This window comes from Gallus gallus, chromosome 11 (genome assembly GCF_016699485.2).
Source record: "Gallus gallus isolate bGalGal1 chromosome 11, bGalGal1.mat.broiler.GRCg7b, whole genome shotgun sequence".
Taxonomy (NCBI): Eukaryota; Metazoa; Chordata; class Aves; order Galliformes; family Phasianidae; genus Gallus; species Gallus gallus.
Window position 1 is genome coordinate 4,080,622 of NC_052542.1, and position 22,114 is coordinate 4,102,735.

The window sequence follows — 22,114 nt, forward strand, 5'->3', positions numbered from 1 at the left end:
GAGAGCCTAGAGCATCAGTGGCCCAAAAGCACTGATGGAAACAATCTTGTTGTAAGCAGGTACTGGGAAAAACTTACTTGGAAACCATTTAAGTAAATACTTTACATAACATCGTGGAACAGGAGAGATTTTTAAACAGATTTAAACAACAATGGAGAGAAGTGTGCCTAAATTAATGAAATTCAGTGCTGTGTCAGAGACACGGCTACAGAGGCATACCTGGTAATGCTGAGGGTTCAGCCTCCCTCTGCCCAGATCACCGCAGTGCATTGAACAGTTACACACCCACAAGAGCTGGTGGGTAAGGAGCAAGTCCCCTACTTTCTGAGGTTGTGCATGCAAGTGGCAACAACAAAAAGACTGAAAGGTCTCCAATTAAAACACCAATTTCCCTTATTTCTTCTAGTTTGTATTTTACCCTGATTGTTTCTTCTGCAGTCCAAACACTGCAGAGACTCCTTATTTACCCCACAGGATTGGATCCTGCCCTGCAGAAACCCCACAGTGTGAGGAGATGGGGCAGCCAGCTGCTCCCAGACCCACTCTTTGTGACTTAGGAGCAGTGAAGCTGCTCCCCCAGCCTCAAGCTATGAGGTCTCTTGGTGCTGTTCAAACCCCAGCAAGACCTTGGAGAGCAACACTGCTGCAGCCTCATCACGCCATCAGGTCTACTCAATGGGTACCAGAGGCCCGAGCACTGGGACGTGCCACTGAACCACGCACTGGGAGCAATGTTAGTGCCCAGCCACAGAGCTGGGGAGGGTTCGGGGAAGCAGGCTGTAAGCCGCTGTATCCCTGGGCCTGCTGCTCCCAAGACAGTCCAGGATTTCAGACAAGAACCTTCCATAAGATGCATGCAGCCTGCTGTGAGGCAGTAAGAGAAATATCAAAGCAGACTTTTCACTCTGCTCACACGCTCCACTCGCAGTTTCCTATTTTACAGAGACCAACGCTATTTAAAACTCCAGATCCAGCAAATCTTTTGTTTTTGTTAAATAACAAAGAAAATGGTTGCTCGCAGTTTTATGGGAAGCCATCAATCTTTCCCAAAGCGACTTACTGTACTGAAGAAAATAAACATTGCTGTGTATGTAAAGCAGAGCAGAAAGGCTGCAGTCATGGGCAAAGCACTGCTTTCTGTAGCAGCAGAAACATATTAAAGACAAATGTACTCCACTGGAAGTGACATAAATAAGTGGATTTCCCATCTGAAACATTGTTTTTAGCAAGAGAAGCTTTTAATCCCCTTAAGTTCATTTCTAATCTGTCTTGGAAGTGCTTGTCTAAAGAATATTACATTGATAGAAAGAATTTAATTTATTAAAACTAAACAGCAGCCAGCATACTACTAAAGAATATCTTGTACGCTGTACTCTCCCAAATGAATAAAGCTGCTACAGGTAGAAAAAAAAATGCACACACACTTTGGCACAGCATTCATTAAAATTTCACACATTATGTTCCTGCGCTTTCCTGCTCAGTGTGCTTTTCCCAATAAAGCAAACACTTTAGAATTCATAATACCTCTTTATCCCATGTGCACAAGTGACCTCTTCTCCTTTATGCACCCAGCAAATGAGCAAGTACAAAAGGGAATAGAGTAAGCAGAAAACTAAACATGCCCTCTCCTACCCAAGAGCATAAAGGGAGGGCGAGCAGAGGTTCTCTGCAGGGTTCAGCACAGTTCCTACCAGGATGCCAGTGCTCTCGCTACCCATCAGTTTTGGCTGGTGCACACTGTGTAGACAGCATCAATTATACAGTTCATCAGTCAATTAATTTTATGGGATCTTTCTTAAAGTAGCGGTTGAGGGAAACAAAAGCTGCCTTCAAACTGCATTAAAATCACTCATTAGCCACAAGTCTGGCAGACTATTTAATAAGCCGCAAGAAGCTGACCACCAAATGACAAAATGGCCTTCTTGTCTTTTCCTAAGCACGTGAAAATTTCTCCATGTTCCCAGAGCCCACCTGGAGGAATCTCCATGGCCTCCCCGGCAGGGCTCAGTACACCCCAACTGGGGAAATTACGTTACAGAATTTCTGTGAACATGAATAACCAACTGTCTTAAAGGAAGATTTCATCCACCAGGAACAACATACACATTCAAAACGTGCTGTTCTATGTACAGAATCTTTCCCAAACTGTTCAGCTCAATACCGTATAGATTTTCACAGTTTTGTTCCTGTGTCTTGCCAAAGGAGATGTTATTTATGGAGAAAATTCTACTCCCCAATGGCACAGCACATGCACTGCACCGTATTGTACCTTATGCCCATTGATTTTTTTCTCAAGTCGCAATGGAAGCAAAGAACATTTATGCAAATCAGATCAGCACTTGGACAATAATTATTGCCCTGGGTCTTAAGTGAAATTATACACTTTAAAATAGCCAGCAGCCACATCACCTCCATTTTGAGCCCCACATACCTGAAGTCAGATAGGGTCAGGACTGGCCAGCGCTGGAAAGTCCCCAAAGAAAACCAGGAGGCAGGTGGAGGCATTATTCAGGGATTAAGGTTTCAAACCTGCAGAGATAAGTATTCATGAAGAGACAGGATAGTAGCAGGTGTTTTTTCACAAGGCAGTGAAACATGCTGGTGCTGACTGAACACCACCTAGCCAGTCTGACCAAAAAGAAGAGCCAACACTGATGCTAGTTCTTGCCCACCTGGACTATGCCAAAGCACATACTCCTCACGCTGCCACACACACCATCACTGCAGCCCCAGCATTACTAGCTCGTGCTGAAGTGAGACCTTCCTGAGCTCTCGGAGAACAATGTCCATGAACCTGAGTCTTCTTCCAGAGAGATATCTTTGCAATGATCTGTGCCCTTGTGCACAAGGTAGTAGGGTTTCCAAGAGTTCATCTGTGTCCTGACCAAATTCTACCCACTGGAAAGGTCTGTGGCTATTTTCAAATCCTTCTACATAACCTGGGTTGGATTTCACAGGTAATGATCTTCCCAGGGGTGTTATATAAGTGCACAGTTTAACAAAACAAACAAGGGTAATGGCAAAAAAAACCTCTTGTAGGAAAAAAATAATTACCACAGACAGTACAGGTTTCTGTCTAGTAGGAAATCCCTTTTCTTTCCTGCATTCTTCCCACCATTTCAGGCAGTGCTGCAGCACAGTCAAGTGGTACCTACTGACATTTTTATTTTGGGTAAAAGCCCATGAAAATATTAAAGCATGAACAAGTCATCAAGTCAGTTTATGAATCAATATACAGATTTTCCTCCATGCCCATAGCTGATTTCCATAACCATGAGCGTGCTGAAATCCTGTCTAGATGCCAAATCAATTTTTCTTATATATGAACATCACAGCTACTTGAGAAAGGGAATCCGTGCCAAAAACCTCACGCTCTTAACTAATTATTTCTGTGACTCCCCTCTTGCAAAGCACAATGACTGCCACATAAATATACACGGTGCTTATTAGGAACAGGCACACTTCCCACAGGTTCAGACGGAGTGCAGCCCCATCCCTGACAAGCTCGTCTGCCCAAACTGTGCAACCAGCCCTTGTTGCAAGGAATAGTTCTGCTTTTCCCAGGACTTACTTCTCTGAAGTCTTTGAGCTCTCCTCGTCTCACGCAGCACAGTAAGGTAGGTATGGGTAAATTCATCACGGTGTCCTTCTCTCACCCAGTCCGGAGCCGCTGTCAGTAGCAGTGATGTGAGAACAATGTTTCATGTAAATAATTTCCAAGTGGAGGTACTTGTTATTAATGCAGACAGTTCTGAAAGTAAAAGCAAACAACATTTGGCAGCAAGAACTATTAATGAGAGCATCATTAGAGAATTCACTCTGCAAACCACAAGGCGATTTGCAGGGCATTTCCTCACCAGGCGTCTCTGAGCAGATGTTGGACAAGCACCACTGAAGCAGAGCAGGCAAAAAATGGGGTTAAAATAGTGAGATAATGCAGATGACAAAGGAGAGGGAGACAAGAGGCTGTCAGGACGGTGGGGCCAGCTGTGGAGTGGTACTGGCAGAATGAAAGTATTCTGGTGCAACCAACCACAGCAAAGTTGGGATGGCAGTGGGGATGGGTGACAGTTGGGTGCTGGGTCCAGGTGGGGGCCACTGTCAGGCTTCAGACATCATCGTGTCTCTACACGTGTGTGTGCTTCTGCATATGTGCCAGGTGCAAGGAGCAGCACCTAGGTGAGCTCTTCAAGGCCACCCCTGCATCAGTGTTATTTTATGTAGCATGATGTCAGTGACTGGGTGCCCCAGATACTTCTGCCTTGATATTTCCCCATATTTTGACAGTTTCAAGCATTTGGAAAAAAAAAATATAAACAGAGAATAATAAATATTACAATAGATAGTATAATAAAATTATAACAGAGAAAAAATAAACACTGCTATTTTAAAAGCTGCCTATAGCCTTAGAACAACAGGGGTAAAAGGCCTGGGAGTACAGAAGCAAAGCTCATCTCAGCAGGCCCTATGGGTGCATGCAAACAGCTAGCTAAATAGCCCCATCCATAGCAGGAGGGTTTTGAATGGAAAAGGGATTCTGCTCAAAAAATAATGCTCCTCATCTTCCAAAACATCTTCTGTTGTTGAAAACCAACACAAGTATGGTGTATATGTCAATAGACACTGTTGTTAAGCATAGTGTCAGCCCTGCAGCCCCACTACCCAAAGGCTGGGCATCCAGCTCCCTTTCCCGATCTATTTCATTTGAGAAAGAATAGGTTTTCATTACTTCCAGCAGTAGCAAGGACAAGAAAAGGAAACATCCTACACAAATCTCTCCCAAATTACTGTGTACATGAGTTACAAACTCATTATTATGCAAAAATCCAAAGAGGATGCTGATGACACACTATCTGCAGCTCTTAGAGAAAACCAATTCCTTCGTTAGCAAGATGTAGGGAGCGTCATGCAGTGTTTTCACCCACACGTGACAGAAAGGGATGTCACCAAGGGGAGGCTGGCACCAGGAGGGGCACTCGGTGCCCGAGCCTGGGCCACAGCTCAAGCATTCTACTTCTGTCCCCTCGTTCACATAACAGAGCCCATGAACTCTGGCACCACAAATAGCTTTGCCTCTCTAGCAGCAGAGATGGGTACAGCAGGCAAAAAGTCATCACAACTGCTACCCAAACTAGCAGGAGGAGTAAGGGAGCTCTTACAGAGCGCTTAAGTTCCCACATGTTTATTTTCAGTCATTTCCAATGTGTGTGCTACCTTTGCTCTCCCAGTGAGCAAGGACACTGTTATGCTCTCACTGAACTACAACCTGCCATCGAGCTGGGGCCCTGGATAAAATGTGTGCTTATTAATCCTGTCCCCATAATTACAGATCATGGGAGAAGAGAGTGGAGCCCACCCCAGTAGAACCACTTCACTCATAAGGACACAGAACAAATGAGTGGGACAGCAGACCATACACGTATTTCTCATTCAACTAAGCCATAAGGTTTTTTTTGCCTAGTAGTACCCGTTGGGTTTCAAGCAGCAACAAAGGCCCAGTATAAATCCAGTATTTGGTCAGTAAGGTTGGAATTCTCAAAAACACTGATGAACGCAGTCTTTTTATTAAAAATAAAGCGAATTAGTCTTTACTTCATTAGCAAAACCAGATTTTACTTCAGCAATAGGACCGAGCTTGGCTCCAGCACAGGAATGAAGAGGTGCTGGAACCTTGGGTCCCTGGTTGCCCTTCATTACAGCCTGCACAAGATGAACAGCCTGCTGATTTTTGGCTGAAGACAGGAGGCGCTACCAAAGGAGAACAACCATCCAGGAGAGCAACCAGCAACGTGTCTACAGCAAAGAGCAAAAGGAATCTTTCCCAACACCTGCGTGATCGCTGGATGCGGGTGGGGGGTGTGGGAGCATGCCAGGGACTGCAGCTCCGGAGGCTTCGCTCTGCAGGAATTGATACCAGATGACTTGGCCATACAAATCTGATACAGATCCCACCACGGCCATGTGACTGCTTCCACCAAATTAGATACAGCACATGATGCACAGCCTGTGCCAGCTTTGGGCAGGATGTTGAAAGACAGACAATGAGGATGAATAGTCTTAAAGACAGAGCAGAGCAGTCAGCCACCACCTAGTCAATCAGCGATCTCTGCAGACTTAACTCGTGCAAAATGGTGAGCAAGCTTAGAACTGCAGCATTAGGATACACTGGACCGCAGCTCTGCATCGCAGGGCCATAACGCTCCCTTTGGTAGCTGGAAATGCAAAGCCAGAGGAGCCAGTGCTGCACCCCAAGACAGCAGATGACGTTGAGAAGTCTGACCTCGTGGTATAGAAAACAGTTACAGAACTCACACTACCCTGCCTGCTCCACCTCTGGTGACTTCCCAAATGCTGAAGAAAATCAAAACAATCAAGAAAAAAAAAAAACACCAGAAAACCCCAGCAAACAGACCCCAAAGCCAAACCTTCTGCTGCTGGTTCATTCCAGGCCATTTTTCATCCCACTTATCACTGCCACCAACGTTTTGCTTAGTCTTGAAGAAAACGTTGTCATTCCACAGTCAGATGTTTTTACATTTCCATCCATCATCGCCTGATATATCCTGACCTTAGTTAAATCTTATGTTTTCTAAATTGTACTTTTATGTTGAGCAGGCCCTGAGGCTATGCTGTTAAAAGTTTACATTGAAAAATCATTTATAATTGGTTTGTTTGAGTTATGCCTGTTGCAAAGCCATCAGAAAGGGCAGTATTAATTAAAGATGGCTTACATATAGTCTAGACAATAAAAAAGTATATCATTTTATCTTTGTAAAAAGCTTTTAGCATTTTACCAGTTACGGCAAATGATGTTGATATAAATTACATTAAAGAAAAAAAAATCACAGAATGGCTTACAACAAATCTGCCTCATCTTATTAATTTATTTTTGCTTGAAATATTTTCATGATAAACACACACTGCTCAAATAAAAATATGTTTATTATGAAATTGAGACAGCCAACAAAAAATAATCTTAATTAATTCCATTTGCTGCACTTGGTTTGAGAATGGAGCAATAAATTTTGGTTTATTGCATAACGTCCTGCGTTTCACTATGAAAGACTTGTTTTCATTTCACGTAAGTAATGATGACAATTGCATAGAATATTTAAATACTGTGCACACCAAAAATCCTTCCCAAACCTGCACACATTGCCTTGGCCAAATTAAGGGGGCTGTTCACCTGGAGCCATACTGCAGGATGGAGCCCTTCTTTCCAAACATCGTCCCTAAGCGTCTGATAGGACTTTGCTAAGTCTTATTAAACGTGTATTAACTGATCATTGGAGTTGATTTGATTTATTAACGACGTCACTGCAAAGAGGCATCAGAGTTTTGGATCATGACACTTTACAACAGATGATGTTATTTTAGTTCATAATTGGTGGTGACAAAGCCACAAAGCAGTAATAGCGTCTGGTTAATGCCAAGGAAAATATAATAGCAGTCAAAGAATTTTCTTACATCTACTTTCATTTGGAAACAGATTGCTTTGTCATCCTTGAGGAGACTGACAATAGATCACAATTTCTGTATCAGTTTGGATCATAACTTTCTTTCCAACCAGGACCACATATGTTGCAGTTTATCCTTCTGTCACCTGATACCAGTGGGGTCAGCTTGGCGGGGGGCGAGGAGGAAGGGCTGACAATACAGAAATGACTGCAAGCAAAAGGCATTCTTCAGGCAGGGCTGATTCCGATCTCAGAGCAACCAAAGATCAGCATGTATTTAAACAGATAGGGTTACTTTAAATAAATGTACAGTAGCAAAAATTCCAGGAAACCCTAAGGCAAACTGGAAAAAATAATCTGCTCCGTTTCCTTGTAGATCTTTCCTACTTTGTACTGGAAGAGAAGTATTTCTTCCCAGCGCACAGAAGAGCTGAAATGAGGGCAGGAGGAAGGATGACAAACCCCATGGCTTCGGCCTGCCTAAAGACAACCATGAGCTCAAGAGAAATTCCCTTCTTTCATCTCTCCCATTTTTCACTGACAAGTGCAACAAACTGTAGGCAAACAAGGACCAGAAATACAAAGGTCCATCCTTCAGCTGTTTCTTGATCCCTTTCTTATTCTCACCTACCATCTTCTGTTCTTCTTTTACAGCCCTATCCCTTCACAACAGCTGCAGGCACACATTTTTGAAATAAATGAAGCTGAGTGAGATCTTGCTGACACAGTCAAAATACAGATTCATGTCATGGAAGCCAGAGGAACTGTATCAGTATCAAACTGGTGTGAGCAAAAGTAGAATCAGGCCCAGTGGTATAAAGCTATGGAAACATATACACCCCAACCTCCTCTTATTCACAGCAGTTGAACATTAATGAGGTGCCACTGGCTTTGGTGGAACTGTGCATGACACAGAAGCAATAGGCAATGCCAAGGGTGCATGTGTTGTTTGGCACAGCCTCTGTGCTGCCTGGGAACGCCACTCCCTGCCCACGTGGTCCAGACCATCGCCTGTGCTCCACCAAGGGCTGCTCCTCCCCACATGCCAGGCACAGAGCTCCTGCCTGGCTTCAGGGCAGTACTGGGGCTCCTTCCATCTTCCTGTCCTTTCATCCTTCTGTCCTTCCATCCATCCCGCCCTCCATCCATCCCCCCTTCCATCTTTCCAACCTTCCATCCCCACACTCTCTCACACTCCCCCACTCAGCGCATTCTCCTGTGAGTCACCGCTCTGAGTGCCAATTTGTGCCCAGCCTCACTGCCAGGTTAAAGAGCAATCACCACGGGCAAGGGGAGAGAAATATCTTACAGATTTGTAATTCATTACAGAACTGGACATGTTCCAATGTGAGTCTACTGGAAAGAAGGGAGACATGTTCAGACTGTGGTCTAAAGCAGCACACCTGTAGAATTCGGGAGCATTTCTACTCATTAAAACTCTTCTCTGGGTGTCTAGCTTGTGCCAAGAGACTCAAACACATAAATCCACAGTAATACCCCCTTGCCTGCATGATTCAGCTTTGTGTCATTTCAAGTTTGAACTGTGGATTTTAAGAGGGTCATTTCAACCATGCCCTAGTAGACAAACACTTGTGAAACAAAAAAATTCCAGCATTCTACAAACAAAAAACTACCTCAGATCTTCTCGGGCATGGTTCTTTGGTGCCTGACACTTAAAGGGCTTCTATGCATGTGAAGAAAAACACTTCAAGGATCCTTCTATTACAATTATAGTCACACATTTACCTGGTCAGAAAAAAGAGTTCTTGACTTTTCTCTTTTAGAAAACTTGTAAAATATCATTTACAAGACTTCAGAGTCTTTGGCCAAGATCCAGAAAGCAGTACATATCTTTGTATGAATCAGAAACCAGAAGTTTAAGCAGAATTCTGTGCCCTGTAAAAGAACTGATGACCATCTAGTAGGACCAGACAGGCACAGCATCAGCCTCCAGCTGCCAGCCTATGTAACAGTTAACAGAAGTCTTGATGATATAATTTTTTTTTTTCCTGTTTTTAAAATTCACAAGAAGCTTTAGATTCATCCTCTGTTTTTGGGAAGAGGCAACATGCGCACAATACATTCACAAAATGCTGATTCAAAATTATCCCATACACTAATTTTCCTCCTAATGCTACATCTGCTGCTATCAAACTACCCCTCCAGTCCTACCAGGAGGTTTCCAATGGGATGTGTTTCTTAATTTGTTCACAGTTATCCAGTGAACTGTAGGACTTATCACCAGTAATTATACTCAGCGGTGAATGCGCTTTCAGAATAACAGCCAAGTTTGTATCCTAAAAGATAGAAAGGTTGAGCTAAAGGAAGGGAAAAGAAAAAGCTTGAATTGAAAAGTAGATGCTCTTGCCTTGCCCAGGCTGTAGTGAAATGCACAGAGAATGGAAATAAGTCTCCCAGGAATATGTCAAACCAAGCAACATAAATGCAGTCTGAATGCACAAAGAGATAGTAGCAGTGCTGCTAACCTCCAATAGTCACAAGTCAGAAATGATGCCCCTAGAAAACTAGGAGATGTTAAAGCTCAATAAATGTAAGGGTTCATTTCATTTCTTTGTGAAGTTTATATTTGAAATTCATGTGTATAACCTTTTTCCTATCCCCGTTGAAGCCCCAAAACTTTAAGCATTATAAGCTTCACATACAACTCCAGGAGATGGAGAGTTCAGAGAAAACATCACACACTGAGAGCCTGAATTAGCAAACTGGACACATCTGGGAGACAAAACCAGAAAGGACATGAGTCCCATGCCAGCACTGCTGGGAGGAGCCTGCAGCCCTGCAGGAAGAACCCAGCAGGATGGATCGCCAGCCCAGAGACAGCTTCTTCTCCTGTCCCAAAAACCTGGGCAAGTTTCTCCTGCATAAACACAGGCCAGTAACTGCACTCCACTTGAAGGAGGTCATTTCTGACAAGACATGTCCCGCCTGTAACTTTACCTGTGGTGAATTGTGCTGGTTGCCTTACCAACACCATCAACGCTACAACCAGCAAATAAACAAGCCTTGTGCAATAAAACCTGCAGAGCAACCACAGCATTAGGATTAGCACGTTTGGTCTTTCTACCTTTCATTTAAAACCAGAAGTGATCTATATATTTTTTTTTTATTGAATGTCAGTCTATGTATTTCTTTTGACCAAGTTTCAGGAACCAGTGCTGTTTATTACAGTTCCTTCCCTGAAGGCAGCAGGGAAGCAAAAGAAGCTTGCTTCAGAAAGCCAACCTTTGCAGAGAGCTGTGTTGGACAGGAAAAACAAGGAGCCATTGGGACAAACTTTTTTTCTACACGCTGATGCAGCATCACTTGATTCCACAGCGGTCATAGTGCTGCAGTGAGTAAAATTTGCCTCTGAGTTACAAAATCACAGCAGTGGTTATTGGCCTGTAGACCTCTCCAAACCTCTTTGAACAGCAGGCCTTGTTTTAACTGAAACGTTGGCTGGGATTCCCTTTCTTTCCAAAAGGGGTTCAGGGATTTCCAAGTTCCAGCTATCAGTCCAAGTGCACAGAAGAGAGTCCATTGGGAAAAGCAGAAGACTTAAATGTGGAAAGGAAAGTTAACATGGGCAAACGCACCTCAATGCTTGTGGACCAATCCTCAACGCAAATGATATTCTGCTAGCTTATTTAGTTTATTGGCAATTTAATGAAGAAGAAGAGAACAAACCATCATCCAACACCACACTTCACACATCAATGTGTAAACAAACTCAAACATAAGCAAATACAGAGATAAAATCAAAGCTCAGATATCAAAACACATTTGCCACCCAGAAGACCCCTTTCCAAGGAGTGTCTTCCATGGCAAGGCAGAGCTTCACTCCTGTTACGGGTAGGCATCCCTTATGCCCAGCCTCAAACGAATTAAGAACTGCAGCCCTGAGTGCAGCCCCTGTCCTTGAGGCTCCCCAGTGAGATAATGCCTTTAACTTTAAGCCTCCACATGGGCAGTGAAGCCAAGATTGAGAGTCTCTCAAGTTATTTTTGGATGGCAGCTCCCTGCGGCCTTCCATTGCAATGCCTTGGAATGGAAAAGCCTGGAGCATTCTGTGACATCTCAGTCAACCTTCCCTGTTGCCCAACTCGTAAGGTACACCAGCAGGTCTCTTAGTAGCTCCCTTAGCAACAAACAATAGATAAATAGCCAATTAGCTATGAAGAATGTATCAAGTTTTATTTTCTACATTAGGAGCCACGGTAAATGGCTCACTGGCCAGTAACTGTGCATTAACCAGTGCCCTTCTAAGCTGGGAATTACACAGACCATGAAACCACAAGCATAAATATGTTCCTACCATGCTAAAAATAAGCTTTGTTTTCAATTAGTCAGTTTATAAAAGTATGACTTAGAAAAAAATAATAAAAAAAGACCTATGATACATTTCTTCCTTTTTTTTTTTTTTTTTTTTTTTTTTAGGATGTAAGAGCTTGAATTTAGACTGCAAAACATCAGCCTGAACTTTTTCCAGGTCTTTAAACCCTCCACAACCCCCATGGCACTTGGAGCTCAGTGCTTTTGAAAACTGGAACAGCCCTTTGAAATGTTAGGAGCCTAACTTCCAATTCTAGGAGCCTAAGGTTCCAATTCTGGCAATTCTGGAGTGGTAAGTTTCAGAATAGTGTAGTTTTCCTTAGCTAAGGATGGACAATTGCAGGCAGACCTTACTGGAGTTAGATACATAGTCAAAAGTCTGAAATGCTTTGTCAGTAATACTTCAACAAACTGCACAGGCAAGTAGCATCAGCCATCAGAAGGAGTTTTAAAAAACACAGATCATCTGTTTTTCTGTCTTTCCAAATGGAATTCTGAAATGTCATCAGCTTAAGGGTTCAGATGAGAAGGTATCTTCATCCACTGAAGGAAAAAAAATCCATTTCCCATGCATTAGATTCATGTGAAACTCTAATGTTAGGGGATACACCTATTCTGCTTGCTGCTATAAATTGCACCCTGACAGTCCTAGTGATGGGACTGGAAGTGGGATGGGCACCGCAGCATCTCATAAAATGTTCTGGCTCCTCAGAGCTCTTCCTGCAGATAAGATATAATTCGCGCTCCCCTCAGGCACCAAAGGCAATGTACCAGTGCAATAATCTTCTGAGTATCCTAACATTTACAAATAATTGTAAAGATCTGCTAATATGGTTTAGTTCAGCAATTCTACACAGTGCTGAGTGCTAACTGAAATGACAGCTAAGAGGGTATTAAACAGCCTTAAGGATGTCTTGAAGGAGAAGGCTTGTGAAGCAGTTATTCTAAGGAATGAGTACTGAGAAGCATGTTGAGCATTTAATAATGGTGGCCTCTCCAGCTCCATGCTACAGAAGCCAGAGTTTATGGTTTTTGTAAAATTCCCTAGCCAATGGTACAGAACATGAGTGAAGTTAAGTTGAGTTTGTTAAATAAGGTGTTTTTAAACTGGTTTTTTTTTTTTTTGATTAAATAATGAAAGCTTCAGTGCAATTGGTGTGTATAAATCTAAAAGCGACTTTCTGTATTTTCTCTACAACTCCTTCTGAGCAGCTTCTACAGATAGAAACATGACTGAACAGCTCTTCTGAAGGACGATGTCAATTACAGAGAAAAATGTTACACCTTCACACTGTGTACCCCTATTCTTCTCATCCTCCACAGATGACACATATTCTCCCTTGCAGCCACAAAATTACATGAACTTAAGAAATGAAAGAAGACAAGGTAGAGGTACACTCCAGACCCTTCAATGTACTTAATTGTAGGGTAGAGAAAGAACAAGGCAACACTTTGTCAGCACTAATAAGCAGGTACTTTCCAACAGACTGGGCAAGCAGAGGTTCTTGAGCTCCCAGCTACCCTTCCACAGATCTGCCCACTGGCTCTCGGCAGTCACATACAAAGCAGGTAGCACTGACCTTTGTCAACAGGTTATGCAGACACTTAAAGGGGTTAAAGAGTCCTACAGGACAAATTAGGGAGTCTCAATTGATAGAAGTTAGTTATTAGAATAGCACTTATTTCAGCTAAAGACTGTTCACATGAATTGAAGGGCAGGTGACCAAGAAGCCCAAAGGTTTGCAGCATGGCAGGAAACCAGAGCAAAATCCAGCTGTATTGATTCAGATGCCCTCTGTGTTAATTCCACTGAAATTAATGACGGGAAGTGATCAAGAGAATAAAATTTTTGGTGTCCATTAAGCTGATGCTTTGTCTCCTCTCTCTCCAGTCAGAGGCGGGTGCCCTGCAAGGGATTTCCACCTCTCCCACCACAGTGAGCTGCACAGCTGGAAGAAGCTATTTGGTGTCAGTTCTGGCCAGCAAAGCACTCGGGAAGGCACTGACCATTCCAGAGCTGGTGCCCACAGATGCACCATGAAGGCTGAAAGTCCCTGCCAACCCTCACAAGGTATTCAACGTCATGCCCAAGCCCTCTGTGGAGCTGTGACCAGCTATGGTAATGCTCCTGAGATGACTCAGCAGTGAAGGATACCCAAAGCTTCCTGACATTTTGCTTCTGATTAGGAGTTAAACCAATAAATAATTATTAAATTTCTGTTTTGCTACAGATTTCTTGAAGCTCATTGCTGAGTCTGCCTCAACTACTTCCATTCGTACAACTGTGATACCACTAATTCTGTCCCTTCCATGAGCATGGCAAACCTATAAAAACACTAATAAGGGGATATTAATTACTGAGGGAGATGGTAAGTTTCTATACTGCTTACAAGAAACCATGAAAGAGCATGATTTTCAGTTTCTTTTCTAATTATGACCGAGTCTAAGTTTACCCTCCATAAAAATGTCGGTTTATATCCTTGCATTAAATTTTTCAGGCTTTTTCATATAGCGCATATTTCTGAGAAAAACGCATGCTGGCAACAACAAATGAGAGTCAATGAAAAGAGAGTCACCCACATTTTATTGTTCTGGAAGTGGAAAATCTAAGCACATAAATCAAAGTGACCCTAAAGCAGTGACCAGCATGCCCTGAGCAGATCAACAGTGGTTTCATTGACCTCCAGACTCATACAGGGTCATATTTTCACACAGATGAACTGGTCTTGAACTGCTCTGCCATTGCATTGTGCACAAAGAAACCCCAGCTGAAATGTGTCTCTGCTTTCTGTTAGGGTAACCTGGATTGATTCCCAAGATGAAAAATCAAGCCCACATTCAATTTTAAAAAGTGTTTCTCTGTTCTGCTGTTCTTCATGACCCCTTTCTTCTAGCTGTGATTTTTAAAAAGTTTTGTATGGATTTCTATTGGATACACACAGCAAACAAACAAAACTACTCTCAGCTTGTTAATAAGGCGTATTCACTGTTTTTCCATTGCACTTTTTTGCACCTGTGAGACTCAGCCTATCCAGTGAGTGCATAAACTCTGGGCAGCTCATTTGAAACCTGTAGGCTTTCCTCCTAATAGACAAGCCAATATCTGTGTCTCTTACATCACAGAAGTATTTCACAAATGTTAACATGATCAACCTTGCAGTTTTCCTGCCTGGTAGGAGGGAGCTCTGAGGCAGTGACTATAAGCAAGAGGTTCGGCCCTCTTGCTGAAGGATATCACAAAGCTTACATGTCAGTTAGTTTCCTAAATATACTTGTATAATGTTCAACCAGTGTGTAAGCTGTGTTTGTCTCCCGGCATCAGATGGCATCCAAGCCTCTAGCTGGCTCTCGGCACGGGGATGAACTTTGCCAAAAACAGAGCATACTACGGCGACGCAGAACATCTGTGGCACAGGCAGGAGCAGAATCCAGAACAGCTCACTCCCAGTTCAATGCTTTAACCACAAACTCAGCCTCATCGTTACGCTGGAGTGTCTCCCCACTCACTTTTGGGAGTGCTCCCAGGGTGGATGGAGAAGAGGGATTACGGAGGCAGGATCAGACAGAGCCAGGCTGCTGTGCAGGCTTGGCCCCCTCCCAGAGAGGTGGGTTCTAGTCCCTGTCCTATGGGCTTTCTGTGGCTTTTGTAAAATAACTACTTAATAAAAACAAGATGGCAGCTTTGGGGGGTGGCAAAACTGCAAAAACAGTGGTAAAAATTGCCTTTGTCTTTCACAGTTCCACGTTTTATTTCTAATTTCAGTGCCGCCACTCATATTAATGACAAATGCATCGCGCTTCTGTTGCCTTCTTTTTTGCAGTGGAAGTGACTTCCCTCTGTCAAAATCAATCAGCATATCAGTTTTAATCAGATAAAGCTTTTGGCTTTTCCTATCTAAATTGCCCTTCCCACAGTGCATTACACTACCTCAGAAAAGCATCAGTACTCCATCAAAAAATAAATGTGTTGATACTTGATAGCTCATTTGAACATGATGGTATTTACATCTTAGTTGGTTAGATTTTCATTTAACACGAGTTACGGGTTCACATAGAAAATAAAAACAATACTTCTCTGTTCCTCTTGCCATTCATGTCTACTTTTGTTTCAGACTAAAATAACACATTGCTGGAGGGTATTTTCTTAACACTGCCAAGCCTGAATGCAAGCCCTGTGGAAAATGTTTGTGTTGGGCTTGCCATGGTCCGGGCTAATAACAACGTGATGATGTATAGGTGAATTCCTGCTCCTTAAGTCCTCTGTGACATACGGATTAGGCCTGCCCTTATCTTCTAAGACATCTGGATGAGTGTCTGGGTTTTAATTTCACAATGAAATCACTGGGGACTAGAGTTATGTTATGTGCTTATGAACAAAGTGGAATATCCCTGGTAAGGGCAAGAGTGGATTACCTTAGATAACTCTACTTAAACCAGGGAACATTTGAGAATGTTGAAGAAAGGAAAGAGGTTCCATCAATAAAAACAAACACAGGCCTAAATTTGTGTTCTGTGTACTAAACATTTTAAAGCTCCTGGAGGTTGAAATATGACCACATGTAAATGGACTGATAAAGCTAAGGCGACTCTTGAAAGACCAGATCAGGATTCCCAGAACAACTACCAGCACTAAATCCTAATGGGATGCATAAATCATTTGGAGACAGATTTATTCAGAAGATGCCACTTGAAAGTCAAAATACTCTGCTTTAATCACCAGAAATAGTATGTGCATGCTAACATTTGCAGAAAATGCTCCAGGGCAATATGAAATTAGTATCCTAAAATTCCTGAATACATGCTTTTCCTAAAATGAAGATTTTTACCTATTTATGTCCATAAAACTGTCAGAAAAAAAAAAAAAAAAAAAAAGACTTGTGAGAGCATAAAAGGGTCAGTCCTGCCTAGTACAGCACTGCCATGGTCAACATTAAAAACATCAAAGTTCTGAATAGTCGGTTTGCCAACCCTCAAGTCCTATGATGCAGGACTACTGCAGCTTCCCAGCTTTGCTGTAGTCCTGAGACTGTTCCCTTTTTGCAGCCTGTGTGGAGAAGCATGGGAGAAGCAGGAGTGAGTCAGGCTGGAAGCCTGAAGGCTCCAGGCTTGTGTTCCAGTATAGGCTGCAAAGTGCTCCGCTTTGTGCATTTAAGACACAGAAGTACTCAACAGCTGCAACTTAGGAAAACTGAAGACACAACCAATAGCACTGGGAATAAAACTACCAGAATCTCATTTGTCTTTAGTATATTAGCTGCATGTCTTCTGCTCTACTTATTAAGTTAAGAACAACCCAAACGTACTGCAAGGTTCTACTAAACAGACAGATTAATACATGCTTTGGAAGGTTTCAGTTAGTACATCATTTTGGTTAATAAATATGCAACAAGTTACTTCATTTTAAATAAGTAACAATGTAAGCCACAGGAGTGATTCTTTTCCCCTTTAAGGATCAATAGGAAATGCAACAGGCAAAAACCTGGCTTCACTGAAAACATGGAAAAAATTTGTACTGATTTTGATGAGGTCAGAATTCCACCCAATACTTTTCCATTTTTCATTATCGCCAGCAAACGTAATGTCTTTTTCTTCCTTACTCTATTTACACCTTATCTTCCTTGATAGGAGAATATCTTAAAAATTAAGTGCCCATGCTGTTCCCATATAGACAAGTTGTTCCATTCAGGCTAATCCAGTCATGAAAAGAGCTAAATGAGACATTGAGCTTTCTTTTTGATCCTCAGTTTAACAAGAGTTTTAATCAGTAATAGATTCAACATAGATGTGATGCTCTGTGAGTAATGCAAGTATATTGGTTTCTTTTCCAAGCATTTCACCTGCTTAGTTTGCTTAACAAGAAATCAAAACACAGGTCCTGTCCTTATTGTTCACATGTTAGTTATAAAGGGCAAAGCTTCACGCAACCCAACTTCCACTACATTTGTGCAACTGCAGGCTGCTGATCACAACACTGCAAGGGAAAAAAGCTAACCTCACTTCGTGGTGCACCAGGGACACTGGCCCTGGAAAATGAAGACAGGACAGAAGGCATCATTATATGCCTTTCCTCTGTGTAATTCTTAGTGTTTCTTAACACAATAAAATATCTAGCATCCCACCAAGGAGAATCGAGCAGTCTTAGCACAGATGTCCTGCTTGGCTAGAAGGTTCTTCACTAGATGAATATTGCTCTGATTCATCTGAAAGACACTAGAGATGGTTGAGACATTTTTCTTTTCATTTTGAGCCCTGGATAAGACCCATAACAGCTGCTGAGGTTTGCAATTAATCTCACATAATTAGCTGCCACCATCAGTGCTCCTGCAGCTCCTCCAGCGGCGATTATTTCTCTGTGCTGCAGGTGGAAGTGGATGCCCTCAGCACCCCTACTGGACAGGCCAACCTAACAACCAAAACCAGTGGCAAACGTTGGAGTAGTCTCTCCAGCTGTGCCATTAGGGCAAACAGCTGGGCAGCAGTCACGTCTCCGAGTCATGCATGCATCACTGGGAACCGCTGCCAAATGGAAACTGAGTCAGAGGCCTAAGATCAGAGGAGATGTTTTAGTGTGTGGAGAGCAGCCAGCTCAAGGCAGGTAGTACTTGAAGTTTCCAGGCTCAGCCTCACACCTTCTGGAAGACAGTGGGTTGGTGAGAAGGAGCTTCCTCACCTTTGACAAGCCAACAGGTGTGCCTGGGGAGAAGGCAGAGCTCCAGCTTGCCAGAGGAAAGCAGGAACGCTTCCAAACCCAAGCAGGCCTGTGTCACCCATCTCTACCAACCACAAGCAGGCTAAGCCAACATCTCAGCAGTGCTCAGATGAAGGCACAAGTGCTGGGAACAACGGGGGTTCCCCACCCACCCATTCAGCCTCAGCTTTCCCCCACAAGCGCGTGCGGCCCACCTCAGCAGCACAGTCCCTGCTCTGAGGGCACTGCGTGTTTGGGCCTGCGCAATGCATGTGCACCTGGCAGGGACAAACCTGCAATCGTTTACTCAGGCACAGGGGTTGCACATAAGTAATGAGCTGCTAGCACCCCAGCATGTTAGACAATATGCTGACAATGTCATAACACTATTTCATCCTTCTTAAAAGATAAGACCCAGCCTGTTCGAACCCGCTCAGGTCATTATCCTGTTACCACAAGATCCCCTGTCGCTATCCAGTTTGGAGTATGTAAAGCTATAATTTGCCCTGAAATGAATTATGTATTGTTTACAGCTTACCATTAAATTACGATGAACAAAACCAAGCATCTAGGATGCCTCTTTCAAAGTCTTCCAGATGTGTTTAAGTGTACACAGAAACAAAAGTCTTGATGCAATCGTGTTGCAAGGAGGCTGAAGTGGGGTTGGCTAATTTTCACACTAACTTACTTAAAAGCAAGAAGGAAAACAGTGAAGATCTTTATATGGGCCATCAAAAAGCCTGACTGCAAGTGGTTCCAATTTGCTTTAGTAATTAAATTGAAAGGAGTTTAAGGGTTTTTCACCCAGGTCATTTACTACTTTGGAATTTTACTGCTTGCTTTGCAAACAAAACAAACTGGAATGAGTCACTAGTGAGTATAAAGAGTGGATGAACACTGCTAAACAAACCAAACAGTGAGCTCAAGTGGATATAGAAAACACCAGTCAGAATTCTAAATATGGATCTGAGAATAGTGTAAAAGGATTAGACATCTTTGTCACATGAAGAGCAAGCCTGCATGCCAGCATGCCTTTCCAGTGCAAGCAGCAACTGATCAAAGTAACATCTACCAGTTTGTAAATATGCTAATCTTCATGTTTACACAAAAGTGTCAGCACTTGCTTTACATCACAAAGAGCCTCATACAGTTGAAGATTAATTACTTCCAACACTGAGATGGTGTGTAAATACTGGTTTTGCCAGAACCCCACCTTTAGCTGTATTTGCACAGCTCAGCAGAGGTGTATGTTGCTAAGACAGATAATTCAGGGACGCTTACAAAGTGTCAGTTACCTCCAGCTCCATACAGATAGACAGACTTTTGACAAGTGTTTTTCGTGCTTACGTGGAGCAGGGATTAGACAGGTCTAGCTCCATGCTCTAAGTGCTGGACAGAAAAAGATTTCTGCCTTTTTGTACTAACTTCAGTTCTGAATAGCTATATCTCTCCCAGACCTGATTTGGGGCGTCAGCTTTTACACTTACCTGGGATAACAAAATAATTAAAAGCTACTTTTCTCACTCACTGGGTTACTATCACTTTCCTGCATTCTCATTGCCAAGAGTCACCTCACTGCCTCCCAACCTCTTCACAGCCTTCAGGTCAGCTTGCAAAGCACCCTGACCTCTGCCTAGAGGGAGTAAAAACCACACCAGGGACACAGACATGTTATCTTCTAATAGAATTTCAAGAACCTTCAATCGTGCTATAAAACAAGCAGAATAATTACAAAGCACACTGAGATAGTGAGAGCAGTACGTGGTGTTCCCTCTTCTGCACTGTTGTGACAGGGAACAGCTGTAGGATGAAGCCAACCATAAGGCTGGATTTCCAGGCCTCAGGTGCTTATGTCATGGCATGTCATATCTCTTTAACAGATATTCTGCATTTTTATTTCCTTTATTGTCTGCCAGAAAAAAAAAAAAGAAAAAAAAAGTGGTGGTGGTTCTAATATAGTAAAGGAACACCAGTGATAATTTTTAAAAATTGCACTGCTTTCAAGTGGGACTTCTCAATTCTCTTCACCTCTCCTTCTCTGCTAGAGCTCAGCACAACGACTGCCACAAGAACATCACCACTTGCCAATAAATACTATCACATTTGTTTCCTATTCCAAGCTACAAGAAAAAAAAAAGTGGGATGTGGGATGTTGGCAAACACTAGCATTACAAGATTGCCAGAGTAAACAAGAGTGAATAGATGGGGATAATTTGGGGATTTAAAGAAAAGAGCATCAAAAGCAACACTTAGAAAGGCAGAGAGAAATGGCTTCCATGTGAAACACCAAACTGGAATACTATTTCTTCCATGTTAAATGCTCAACACTCTGTTTCACAGGAGTGCTTGCTGGCTGAGCCAGCTGAGCTCACATTCTCCTCTTTCAGGTGCACGTAATGAGATGGCACTGGCACTGGGGGTGCTTCCAAAGCAATGAGCGAGCCAGTGGGGGAACACATGGGCCGCTTTGCTCGCAGTGCCTGGCCCCACAAGGACACCAGCCCCACAAAGACACCAGCCCAGGGGCACAGGCCACAGGCAGTGCAACCAGCAGCAAGGCACCGGGACCGCCACTGCTGCGGTTACATCAACATGCTTCATCTCACGTTTGCACAGGGCAACACGATCATCAGATTAATTGCTAATTACAGTGGATTGCTCTTAAGGAGGTTCACAGCAATAATAGTAATAAAAAGACTAAACAGAGCGTTATTAGCATAGTTAATTATATGACCATTGGCGAGATTATTGATGAAGATACGAAATGCTGTTGAACAAGAAAGATATGTTTGACGTTGCATAAGAGAGGCTTCATTATTGCTTCATATCTTTTTGGATTTTTCTAATCATTTCATCTATGTTCCAAAAGTGCAAAAAAAACAGTAATTATCTCTGTTTGATCTTTGACTAACAATTGTTTATGGATCTAATGGAACAATAGTGTTTCTAAAAGGTAAGTAAACCCCGTAATCTTTATCAGCTTAAAACCTTCAGTCACACTGGACCAAGTTATGGGAATCTGTCATGTGATGAAAGCAGACAACAGTAATTTATTGGTTTAGTCATAATTCTTTCAGTAGTCCAGATTGCTGTTGCAAATTTGTTAAAAATCTGCTACCATTCACTGAGCAACAGTACAGCACCTGCAGCAATAACATGGGTGGGGAATGTAAGCACCCCGTGTGCATGTGTGGCATGAGTTAGACAAGGCCATAGCAAAGCAGCTGAGAACCGTATTGCACAAACCAGAGGGAGATGCCTGTCCTCCCACAGCGCGCATGTAATCGAATCTCCAAATCGAGATTCAGCTTAACTTTCCAAACGCTAAAAATGTACAAACAAGCATTCTTCACTCAGCAGTTACTTTTTATGCTCTGCGGAGCTCCTGCAGAAGGACACCGGCACCAAGCAGCTGCACACTCCCACGTGAAGTGTATGTACATGAATAAGCACCGTTTCTTCTTTATTTTTTTTCTTTGTGCACTTGGCAACACACAGCTCACTGCTCAGTTAGCCAGTTGGCCTAATGTTTAACATGGCAACTTCAAGAATAAATGTTAGTATTTTTTAATCATCTCATTTGGCAGAGGACCCAAGGAGCAGCTGCTGTATGTACAGCTACCTTTAATTTACATTC

General features: G+C 42.8%; 1 long non-coding RNA gene across 4 annotated transcripts in view; it reads right to left on the reverse strand.

Moving 5' to 3' along the window:
- LOC121111680 overlaps nucleotides 1-22,114 on the reverse strand; it is a 141,752-nt gene that overhangs the window by 41,418 nt on the left and 78,220 nt on the right. For all 4 annotated transcript variants that reach the window (XR_005862897.2, XR_006931199.1, XR_006931198.1 and 1 more), the window contains exons 4-5: nucleotides 3,572-3,751; nucleotides 2,432-2,529 (exon numbers count right to left, since the gene is read on the reverse strand). This is a non-coding gene — a long non-coding RNA (uncharacterized LOC121111680). The remainder of the gene's footprint in view (nucleotides 1-2,431; nucleotides 2,530-3,571; nucleotides 3,752-22,114) is intronic.